The following is a 12,150-nucleotide window of genomic DNA, read 5'->3' on the forward strand; positions in this document are numbered from 1 at the left end:
GCTCAAGTGGCAGAAGAGAGCAATGCTAGGAAAAGAAAGTATTTGTTGTTTCTTGTTCAGTAATCAGAAGAAATAGCACAAAAGGTTGGTTAATTGACAGTGGCTGCACTAACCACATAACACCTGATGCTGTTATCTTCAAGAGCATAGATAGAAACTTCAACTCGAGAGTAAAAGTGGGCAATGGTCAATACATTAAAGCATAAGGGAAGGGAGATGTGCTGATCGACACTCGTTCATGTACCAAACTTGTCTCCAATGTTTTCTTAGTACCTGAAATTGATAGAAATTTGCTAAGTATTACTCAGTTACATAAAAAAGAATATTATACCTGATCAGTGATCCAAGTGGATCCAAGCTCATATTAGTAGCCATGACTGACAAAAGCTTTGTTGTCAATTGGAATAAAGGGTCTGTTAGTGCCTACACAACTATCTTAGAAGAGTTTAAATTGTGGCATAGAAGGTTGGGCCATGTTAACTACTGGTCACTACTTTAGTTGTCCAAAGAAGATTTGGTTGAAAATTTCACAGAAGTAGTTGAACAACAAAGTGTTTTTATATGAAATGTGTCAACTAGGAAAGTAAGCTAGGGTTCTATTTCCAGCAAACAAGGCTTGGATGGCCTCTAAAAAGTTTCAACTAGTCCATACTGATGCGTATGGCTCTATAAAGACTCAATCTTTAAATGGAAGTAGGTACTTCACTCTTTTCATTGATGACTACTCAAGATTCTACTGGGTTTATTTTCTCAAGGTCAAGTCAGAAGTAGCCTCAGTGTTTTGGAAGTTGAAGACAGCATCTAAAATTTAATTAGGTTAAAAGCTCAGAATAATAAAGTCAGATAATGGGATAGAGTACACCTCTAATGTGTTTCAGGTTTTGTGAAGAATTAGGGATTGAACACCAGCTCACCAACACCTACACACCTCAGCAAAATGGTGTCAGTAAGAGAAAGAATCGAATCTTGATGTATATGGCTAGATGCTTGATATTTGAAAGGAGTTTGCTTAGAAGTTTGTAAGCTGAGGTAGTGAATATTGCAGTATATCTTCCAAACAGGCTACCAACTAAAGCCTTATTTGAAAAAAATCCATTTGAAGTCTGGTTTGGATTCGAGCCATCAGTGGCTCACCTAAAGGTCTTTGGTTGCATCTGTTATGCACATGTTTCTGCAATCAAAAGGGACAAATTGGAAAAGAAGGCTCAACCTGACATCTTTGTAGGCTATAGCAGTGTTAAAAAGGGCCATAGAGTTCTGGATCCTACAACTTGCAAGGTCTTTGTAAGTAGAGATGTTGTATTTGATGAGATGTCAACATGGAATTAGGACAAAGGTGAACCGGAGTATGCTACTGAAGACTAGTGACAGGGCAAATTGATGTTGATCAGTGTGATTAAGAGTTGAACATTGATCATGTTCCAGTTAGAGGAACCAGATTGATTAGTGAAATATATGATAGGGTAGATGTAGCTACTGTTGAACCAACTTGTTTTGAAGAAGTACAGGCACAAGAAGGCTGGAGGTAAACCATGCTTGATGAAATGAGCATGATTCATAAAAATCAGACTTGGGAGTTAGTTGCAAGACCAGTTCACAGGAAGGTCATAGGGGTGATATGGGTGTTTCAAGCCGAACACAATGCTAATGGGACTTTGAACAAACTGAAGGCAAGGTTAGTTGTGAAGGGATTCAACTAGAAATATGAAATTGACTACTTTAAAACATTTGCACCAGTGGCAAGACTTGACACCATCAGAAATTTTAGTGGTTGGCTGCCCAAGGGCAATGGAAAATACATCTGCTTGATGTAAAATCAGCCTTCCTTAATGGATTTCTTGATGAAGAGATATATGTTGAACAGCCAGATGGTTTTAAAGTTGTTGGTGAATAAACCAAGGTGTACAAGCTGAGAAAAGCCTTGTATGGCTTAAAGCAGGCACCAAAGGCCTGGTATGAGAAATTTGACACCTACCTGTCAAGCTTGGGGTTCGAGGGAAACATTAGTGAACCAAAACTGTATGTGAAGAAGGAAGGTGGTGAAACACTACTCATTGTCTCATCATATGTGGATGACTTGTTAGTGACTGGTGGGAATGATGTTATGCTGACAAATATCAAATGTAAAATAGAGAGTATGTTTGAGATGTCTGATTTAGGTGAAATGCCTTACTTTCTTGGGATGGAAGTATCTCAGACTCAACAAGGGATCTTCTTAATCCAAAAGTAATTTGCCTTGAAAATTCTGAATACGTTCTCCATGCAAAATTGCAAAGTAACTAGTACTCCAGTTGCTGTTGGAGAAAAGCTCATTAGCTAAGGTGATTTTGAGAAGGTAAATGAATCAACCTATAGGAGCCTAGTGGGATGTCTACTCTACTTAACAACCACAAGGCCTGACATAATGTTTGCAGTCAGTCTTCTATCCAGGTTCATGCACTGCTGCAATGTAAACCATTTTCAAGCTGCAAAAAGAGTTCCGAGGTACATCAAAGGAACTCTGAGCTTTGGAGTTATGTTTACCAAGATTGACAGCATGAAGCTCATTAATTTTGCAAAAGTGATTAGGCAGGAAAAGCACTTCAGGTATCTGTTTACCCTTGGATCAGCTATTTTTTGTTGGAGTTCAAAGAAACAGTCCATTGTTGCTTAATCAATAGCTGAAACTGAATATGTTGCAGCTGCAGCAGCTGTTAATCAAGCAATTTGGTCAAGAAAGCTCATAGTAGATACGAACTTACACCAAAGAGAAGCAACAGAAATTAGAAGTAACAATCAATTTGTTGTTGCAATTGCAAAGAATCCAGTATTTCATGGCAAAACAAAGCATTTTAATATTAAGTTTTATTTTGTTAGAGAAGTGAAACAATCTCAAGAAATCAAACTGGTTCATTACAGTTCTGAAGATCAATTGGCTGACATCTTGACAAAGCCTCTTGGGGTATCACAGTTTGAGAATTTGAGAGCAAGATTCAGAGTTTGCAATATAGATGCCAAGGAGGAATGTTAAGAGGTGATTTTCATGCAGACCATTCTGTTCAAGCCATTCAAGTTGTAGCTGAAGAACGTGCTGCTGTTTTTGTTGTTTAATTGATGTTTTGCTACTTAGTCACATTTGAACTAAGTATGTAATGTATTTGATGTAATTTAGTGCTGATGGATTTGATAAATCAGCTTAACCAAGATTGCAAGCAATGTCTTATAAGTTTCAATACTTTGTTAGTGGAGTTAGATATGTTTAGGTAACACTTTTTTGTTTTTCAGACAAGTTGATTACTTGTTATATGTAATGAAATGCTTTCAGTAATGATAGATGAATCTTTCAGCTAATTTCTCTTCTTGTTTTGGTTCTTGTGAAGCAATTTGTTCTTGTTACTTCAAGCCCAATTTCTTTGTTTGTTCAGAAAGTCACTGTAGCTTCAAGCTCAAGACTTTGCTGTGATCTCTTGATTTATTTTTTAACTCTTACAGATGGTTAGACATGCACCTCATTTTCGACAGGCAATAAATGTCGAACATCGTGCAGCTCAAAATGAGAGGAAATTAATTGAACTCCAACAGCAAGCCATGGTGTGAGGGCCATCGAGATTCATCAAATGTATAATGTACATATATAGCTATTACATATGAAAAACAAGATTTTTGACTTGTAGAAGTGAAAAAACATTAAATACATCCTAATGATAACCTAGGACCTGTCTAAAACTAGAAAGTACTTGACCAACTTTATCTAGTCGAAAAGTTTTTTTGTCAAATCATATATAGGTCACTTATTACAAAAACGTACTTCATTCGGACAACATACGTACATTTGTAGCAATGACACCATGGCTTGTAGAAAAAGGTTATTCACTTGCTTTTAATAATGGCTCATGCATTGTTGAAGACTCTTATGGTCAGGAGTTGGTCACAGTAGCAATGACAGACAGGTGTTTTATGCTTGATGTTAATCAACTTGAGAAGAAGGGTTACACCAGCCTTGTTGATAATGATGGTCTATGGCAAAAGAGATTAGGCCATGTAAATTACAAGTCACTTGATCAGTTGCAGAAGTTGAACTTGGTTGAAGACATGTCGAAAGTTGAAGCTAAAGACAGTGTCTATGAGGTTTGCCAGCTTGGTAAACAAATCAGGTTGCCTTTTTCAGTTGATATGGCATGGAGGGCTCGAGAAAGACTTGAGTTAGTCCATTCTGAGTCTGTGGACCAATGCAAAACTCTTCCTTGAATGACAGTAAGTATTTTGTACTGTTTATAGATGATCTGACTAAGTTTTGCTGGTCTATTTCTTGAAGCAGAAGTCTGAAGTGTTTGAAGCCTTCACAAATTCAAGGCATTGGCTGAGAATCAATCTAGCTGCAAGTTTAAGGCCTTGAGAACTGACAATGGCTCTGAGTACCTGTCTGAAAGGTTTCAGAAACTACACGAGCAAGCAGGATTCACCATCAGCTAACAGCAGTCTATACTCCTCAGCAAAATGGAGTATGTGAGAGGAAGAATCGAACAGTGCTTGAGATGGCTAAATGCTTACTGTTTGAGAGCAAGCTACCAAGCAAATTCTGGGCTGAGGCTGTCAATACCTCAGTGTATCTGCTCAACAAGCTGCTTACTACTACTGTTAAGGAAAAAACCGCTTTTGAAGCCTGACATGGACTAAAGCCTACTGTTTCACACTTGAAGGTGTTTGGTTGTGTCTGCTATGCTCTTATTCCAACTGAGAGGAGAACCAAGCTCGAGAGGGCTGCTCCAGGAATATTTGTTGGTTACAACAGCACCAATAAGGGTTGTAGGGTGTATGATCCTTTGACAAAGAAAATATTGGTGAGTAGGGATGTGAGGTTTGATGAAGGTAGAACATGGATTTGGAATGATGCTGATGCAAGGTTGACTGATAAAAATCAGCTGGATAGCAATTTGGAGCTAGCTGAAGAAGGGCTAGTTGATGATATTTTTTATGAAGCACCTGTGAGAGAGACAAGGACTATTGCAGACATCTACCAAAGATGTAATGTTGCAATAGTTGAACCTTCAAATTTTGAAGAGGCTGCTAAAGAAGAATGCTGGAAGAAGGCCATGGAAGCTGAAATAGAGATGATCCATAAGAGTGACACATGGAAGCTGGTTGATAGACCTGTAAACAGAAAGATTATAGGTGTCAAATGGGTGTTCAAAACCAAGAAAAATGCAGATGGGTCTCTGAACAAGCACAAAGCTAGGCTAGTTGTAAAGGGGTACAGTCAGCAGTAAGGTGTTGATTATTTTGAAACCTTTGCACCTGTTGCAAGGTTAGACACCATAAGGCTGTTGTTTGCCTTAGCTGCTCAAAAATAGTGGAAGGTGCATCAATTGGATGTAAAGTCAGCATTTCTGAATAGATTTCTCAGGGAAGAAATCTTCATAGAACAGCCTGAAGGATTTAAGGTTGGTGGTGAAGAACATAAAGTCTACAAGCTCAAGAACGCTTTGTATGGCCTAAAACAGGCTCTAAGGGTCTGGTATGATAGGATTGATGCATACCTGTCAAGGCTGGGATTCAAAAAAAGCATTAGTGAGCCCACACTCTGTGTGAAGAAGGCTGAGAAAGAAATCTTGCTAATAGTCTCACTTTATGTGGATGACTTATTGGTTACTAGTTGTAGAAGTGGGCTAATTGAAGAATTCAAAAGGCAGATGCAAAATGTTTTTGAGATGACTGATTTAGGTTTGATGACCTACTTCCTTGGTATGGAAGTGAATCAGAATGAGCATGGCATTTTCATAAGGCAGCAAGCATTTGCACAGAAAGTTCTAAGCAAATTTAGCATGTCAAAGTGCAAGTCTACTAGCACTCTTATTGCACTAGGAGAAAAACTCTCAAGCACCAATAAGCATGATCGTGTAGATGAAAAGAAGTATAGGAGTTTGGTTGGTTGCCTACTCTATTTGACAGCAACAAGGCCAGACATCTTGTATGCTGTTAGTCTTCTATCGAGATTCATGCATTGTTGCAATGTGGCTCATTTTAAAGTAGCAAAAAGAGTCTTAAGGTATGTCAAAGGAACCTTAGGATATGGTGTGAAGTTTGAGAGAGCAAAAGAACTGAAACTGGTTGGTTATTCAGACAGTGATTGGGCTGGCTCAGTTAATGACATGAAAAGTACATCGGGATACTTATTCACTCTAGGGTCAGGAGTTTTTAGCTGGAGCTCAAAAAAACAACAGACAGTAGCTCAATCCACTGCAGAGGCTGAGTATATTGCAGCTGCTACTGCTGTTAATCAAGCAATTTAGCTTAGAAAGCTGTTGGATGACTTGAATGCTAGTCAAGCTGAAGCAACAGAGATCAAAGTAGACAATCAGTCAGCTGTTGCAATTGCCAAGAACCCTGTGTTTCATGGCAAAACTAAGCATTTCAAGATCAAATACCATTTTGTGAGGGAGGCAGAGTTGTCAAATGAGATCAACTTGGTCTATTGTTGCTCAGAAGTTCAATTGGCAGACATTTTGACCAAGCCATTAGCTGCCACTAGGTTCGAGTATTTGAAGAAGCAAATTGGAGTCTACTGTCTTGTAGCCAAGGAGGAGTGTTAAAGGTGGCAACAACCAGCAGTATGTTACCTGGATGAAATACATAAGCTACAAATGTACGTATGTTGTCTGGATGAAGTACGTTTTTGTAACAAGCGACCTGTATATGATTTGACATGAAACTTTTTTTACTAAATAAAGTTTGTCAAGTACTTTCTAGTTTTAGACAGATCCTAGGTTATCATTAAGATGTATTTAATGTTTGTTCAATTCTATAAGTCAAAAATCTTGTTCTTCATACGTAATAGCTATATATGTACATTATACATTTGATGAATTGATGTAATGAGAATAGCCAATTCTTGTTCTCTCAATTTCTCATCCCTTTTGCTTCTGTTTGTTTAGTTGCTTTCCTTGCAACTCTCAAATCTTTGAATCTCAAACTTCTTTCATTCTTTATCCGGAATTATTGCTTTGTTGCTCTAGCTTCAACAAGAGCTTCATACTTTATTCGGGTTACTTGGTTCTGTTTTTCTTCTTGTGAGAAAAACCCAACAATTACTCATTTCTCAGAGTTGGGCACAGGTATTGACAATCTTAAGTAAAAGTTCAGAAGATTATGGGATCAAATGCTTCTAAGTCAATACTATCAATCTATTAGATTCATCATTATGTACATCAAACCTGTCGGAAATCGAGTTACCTCCACTTTGATGATACCACTTACACCCCACCCGGATATATTTCTACACTCTTTAGATTTTTTTTAAAGTTTCTTATCAGTCAATATTACATGATAAATTAAGACAGAAACTGCAATAAGACAATCATAAACTGTCGGAAAATCTTGAGGTCAAAATTTATGAATTTCTTAGATATAAAACTTACCAACCGTCCATCCGCAATAATTGTAGTGATGGAAACTGCTGCCTTAACAACAGCCAGTCCAAGAGATTCCGCAATGGCTCTAAAACCAATCTGAAAACCAGAAAAATGAGATTACTAAAAGGTGCCAATATAAGATGTAGAAGAAGGTACCAGCTAATAACAGAACACCCAAGATTTTGGGGAAAGCACAAGTTCCCTTAAAGCAAATTAGTGGAGTAAGCTGCATGGAAGAAACATAAACAGAAATTAAGAAACCAATCATCAAAATCTAAGTTTGGAAGTAATCTTTATGGTTTATAGGAGAATTAGAACAATGAATTTAGATACGTGTAAAAGACATACTATCAGAGTGAAAAACCACTATGGATAGAGCATCTAACAGGTAATCAAACCAGAAAATACAACAAATTGATAAATAGAACCAAAGACAATGGTAAATGAAAGCATAGAACTCATAGAAAGACTTGGAAATACTGAGCTTTATTTCTGAATTACTGGAATGAAAAAACAATGCTTACAACCTGCATTTAATTCTATATTTATAGTCTCACCAACACGTGTTTCTGCTATTAACCACTTTTTAACAGACTATAACAGATTAACCATCTATTAACAGACTACTAATAGACTCCTAACAGCATATTTCTCATTTGCATTAACACAAAGTGAGGCAACATAGGAATCTTCAATGTCGAATGAAAAACAAAAAGGAAAAGTAAAGTTGAATTTATTAGAATTTAGAAGACCTTACCTCTCCTTTTGATGAATTTGGGGAGATAAGAGGTATGAGTATAAGCAAAACAACAGCCAAATCCTGGAAGAATCGATAGCAATCAATAATTTTTTTTACAACAACAGTAATCTAAATCAACTAAATGCCATGTAAAACTTGAAAGACTAACAAAAGAGGTTCCAAACACATCAAGCAGGTCTTATGTTTGTCCTGATTGATAGTTTAGTCTAATCATTTACGAATTATTTAAGAATTCCAGGAGCTGGATGGCTTAAGGGCATAGATTACAACATTATGTTGAGTAGATTTCTAATTTCATCTTTTGCTAACTTGAAAGTACAGATGCCAGTTTAAAACATGAAGAGAGGGAAAGAAAATTAAAGAACCAAAAGGAAAAAAAAAAAAAGTGATACATGTATCATTTATCAAGATACATTTGGATAATCTGCATGAGAATTATCATCACTGTCTGCAAAATTCAATTCATAAGAAATTACATCCTGAAGCCAATCCCTTTCTCAAGATCATAGGATAACCTGAAAAAGCAAGACAGAAAATGTAGCGCGTCCATGGCGGGAAGTACTTTCACCTCGCTCCTGTAATACCTGCAAATGAAGATAAAAGATCCATGAGGTTTCAATATCTTATCTGGTAGGTATTTTATTATAAAAGAATATACATGCATATATATATATATATATAAATATATACAAACAAATGCTAAAGTCTGATGCAATTGGGTCATATTTCTATTAGATGGATTTGTAGAGACATGGAAAGAATCCAAGATATCTACTAGTTTTCAAAGATTTTAAGATACTGCAGAGGAATATAAGAGGAAAACGGATATACAAAACATATTCAACAAGAGCAAGACATTCAGACCTTTAGCTCTAGGAATCTAGTCTCAAAAACTGTTATTCGCTTTCTTCATATACTATAAGAGCCGTGTAATATAATGCTACGAGTAATGAAATCTGGAATTGGTCTACTTAGTTACCTGCAGGACGACAGCAGTCGAAGATAATGCCAGGCCATTCCCAATCACCATTGCGGCTGGACCAGGCTGCCCAGAAACAAAATGAGCAACAAGGCCAACTGCAACTGCTGTCATCAAGACCCGTATTATATAGTTAGTTAGAAGAAATTTTTCAAATACAAAGTGACAACAATACAAAATCTATTTTCTCAATTACCTGGGCAGAGCCTAATCCAAAAACATATTTCTTCATGGAACTTAACCTTTCAACAGATAGCTACAAAAAGCAAAATAAGGGTTCAGATAAACAATCTTCTCACAATAATGGAGATTCAATAAAGCTGGAAATATGGATTTAAATAATAAATTCCACCTCAAGACAGATATTGAATAGCAAGAAAACAGCTCCAAATTCAGCAATTGCTTTGGTACCATGCACATGATGGATTATGGACAAACCATATGGTCCAACCAAGATGCCAGCAACCAGATACCCAAGAACAGGGCTGCCTAAAAATTGGAACAGATAGAAGACGAACATCAGTTATATAACAAGTTTCCAGAAGGGGAAAAGGAAAAATAGAACAAATAATGATAAGGAATATGACCATGAGGAAACATCATAATAAACAAACAGAGAATTCAAGCATGAGCTCCAAAAATCTTCACAAAAAGTCATGAAGATCATACATTTTTAAAAATGAACACACTCAAATTAGGATAGATTTTAGTTACCCCCAGGAATTTTCTGGAATATAGGCACAAAAATTACTCTTGCCAGCAGTAACCATAACACATCAAAGAGAGAGGCCTCCTCCTCATTCATCTGGGAAATTCAAACATAGAAATAAGCTGCTGACAAGCAGCCATATAGAGTATGATTAAGATCAAAAGAATCAAAAGGAAAATTAATAAATGGTGCAGGATCAAACACCTCTTGATGAGGAAGCATTGCAACTATTTTTTTTATTCTTTTAGGAAAATTTTGCACTTTATGGAGCATAGGCTTTGCATTTGGGGAAACTTCTACATTAGAAGTGATGGCATCTGGCTGCTGCAGCAGCTGAGCACTCCTCTCTGTCTGGTTAGCATAGAAGGCAACCCTGTGATCAAAGGCAAGCAAACACTTTTTGAACATGATTTCTTACAGAAAGGAAATTTATTGATAAAAAAAAGTTGGTAGAATCGCCCTTTTCTGAGGATTTGACTTGTTGTTGCATTACGATCAAGCAGGGAAGTTTCTGTTAGAAGATGGCCTTCCATGCAGCTCATGCAACAAGGTGCACCACATGCAGTCGAGCCATGCTTGCAGCAACTAAAGCTTATTGATGTTGTCCAAATTCAACTTGTTTTTGTTACTTCAAGTTCATGTTTTGTAACTTAGTTTGATTTGAACTTAGTTGGTAAAGAATTTGATGTAATTAGGTAGTGATTGAGCTGATAAATCAGCTTTGTTCATGTGTACAAGTTATTTTACAAAGTTTCCATGTAATTAGTGGTATTAGGTAAGCATTAGGTGAAGTTTGTTTTATTTTGCTCAGTCAATGACTGATATATGTAATGGCAATATGCCAATACTTCTTCTTAATGAAAAATTATCAGATTTCATTCACATATGCTCCATTATTTTTCTTGCTTTCAATTCTATTCTTGTTCTTAAGCAAGTTTCTGCTTTTGTTTCTTCACCAAGTCACGAGGCTTATTGCACAAGCTTTCGACTCTGCTTGCTCAACTTTGTTTCAAACACCAACAATTGGTATCTAGAGCCATTGTCTTAGTGGACCTGTTTTATTTCAATCTTGAATTGAATGGCTTCCTCAGGATTCACTCCAGCAACACCACCAGTTTTCAATGTTGAAGGGTTCCACATATGGGTGGTTAGGATGAGGACTTACTTGCAAGCCTTTGATCTGTAAGAAGTAGTGAACACTGATGCTGAGCCAACTCCACTCAGAGCTAATCCCATAGTGACTCAAATCAGGCAACATGCAGATGAGAGGACCAAGAGGCACAAAGCCATGTCTTGTATCCAAAATTGTGTGTCAGATGTCATCTTTACCAGAATCATGGCTTGTGAAACTCCAAAGCAAGCCTGAGACAAGCTCAACGAGGAGTTCCAAGGCACAGAGAGGACAAGGCAGCAGTAGTTGTTGAACTTGAGAAGGGATTTTGAAAATTTAAAGATGAAGAAAAAAGAGACAGTGAAGCAGTACTCAGATAGGATAATGGTTGTGGTCAACAGCATAAGGTTGCTAGGAGAACAGTTCAGTGAGGCAAGAATCGTGGAGAATGTGCTCTCAATATCGCCTGAAAGATATGAGGCAAAAATCTCATCCCTTGAGGATTCAAAAGACCTTGCACGCATCTCCTTAACTGAGCTCATCAATGCCCTTTATGCTTAGGAGCAAAAGAGAGCCAGCAGGATGGAGGAGTATCAAGAAGGTGCTTTTCAAGCCAAGGCCAAGGCTGTCTCGAGCACAACTGCCTACAAAGATAAAAAGAACTGGAAAAGCAGGCCTAAGCCTGATGCTGCAAGAAGAGGGGACCAACTCTGCAGATACTACAAAAGACCAGGTCATCCAGAGGCCAAATACTAGTTTAGACCAGATGCTCTATGTCAATATTGTAAAAAGAAGGGCAATGTTGAAAGGGTTTGCGAAGATAAAGGCAGATCTAGGCAAAATCAAGCACAACACAAGAATATTGAAGCTCGAATGGCTGAAGACATTAGTAACCATGAGGAGCAGGTCTTTGCTGTGTCATGCTTAGCTGGTCATAACAAAAGCTCAAAAGGATGGCTATTGGACAGTGGTTGTACTAACCACATGTCACCAAATGCAAACATTTTCAAAACTTTGGACAGAAGCTTCAAAACCAAAGTGAAAACTGGCAATGTTCAGTTTATCAAAACTGAAGGAAAAGGGGATGTGTTGATATACACTCCCACAAGTGGCAAGGTCATCACAAATGTGCTGTTGGTACTTGAGATTGAAAGAAACCTTCTCAGTATTGCTCAACTGCTTGAAAAAGGCTACTCAGTTGTG

General features: G+C 37.4%; 1 pseudogene; it reads right to left on the minus strand.

Annotated features, from left to right (window-relative positions):
• Positions 1-12,150, minus strand: part of LOC108479993 (K(+) efflux antiporter 2, chloroplastic-like) — a 40,368-nt pseudogene that overhangs the window by 13,668 nt on the left and 14,550 nt on the right.

Source organism: Gossypium arboreum, chromosome 7 (genome assembly GCF_025698485.1).
Source record: "Gossypium arboreum isolate Shixiya-1 chromosome 7, ASM2569848v2, whole genome shotgun sequence".
In the NCBI taxonomy this organism is placed as follows: domain Eukaryota; kingdom Viridiplantae; phylum Streptophyta; class Magnoliopsida; order Malvales; family Malvaceae; genus Gossypium; species Gossypium arboreum.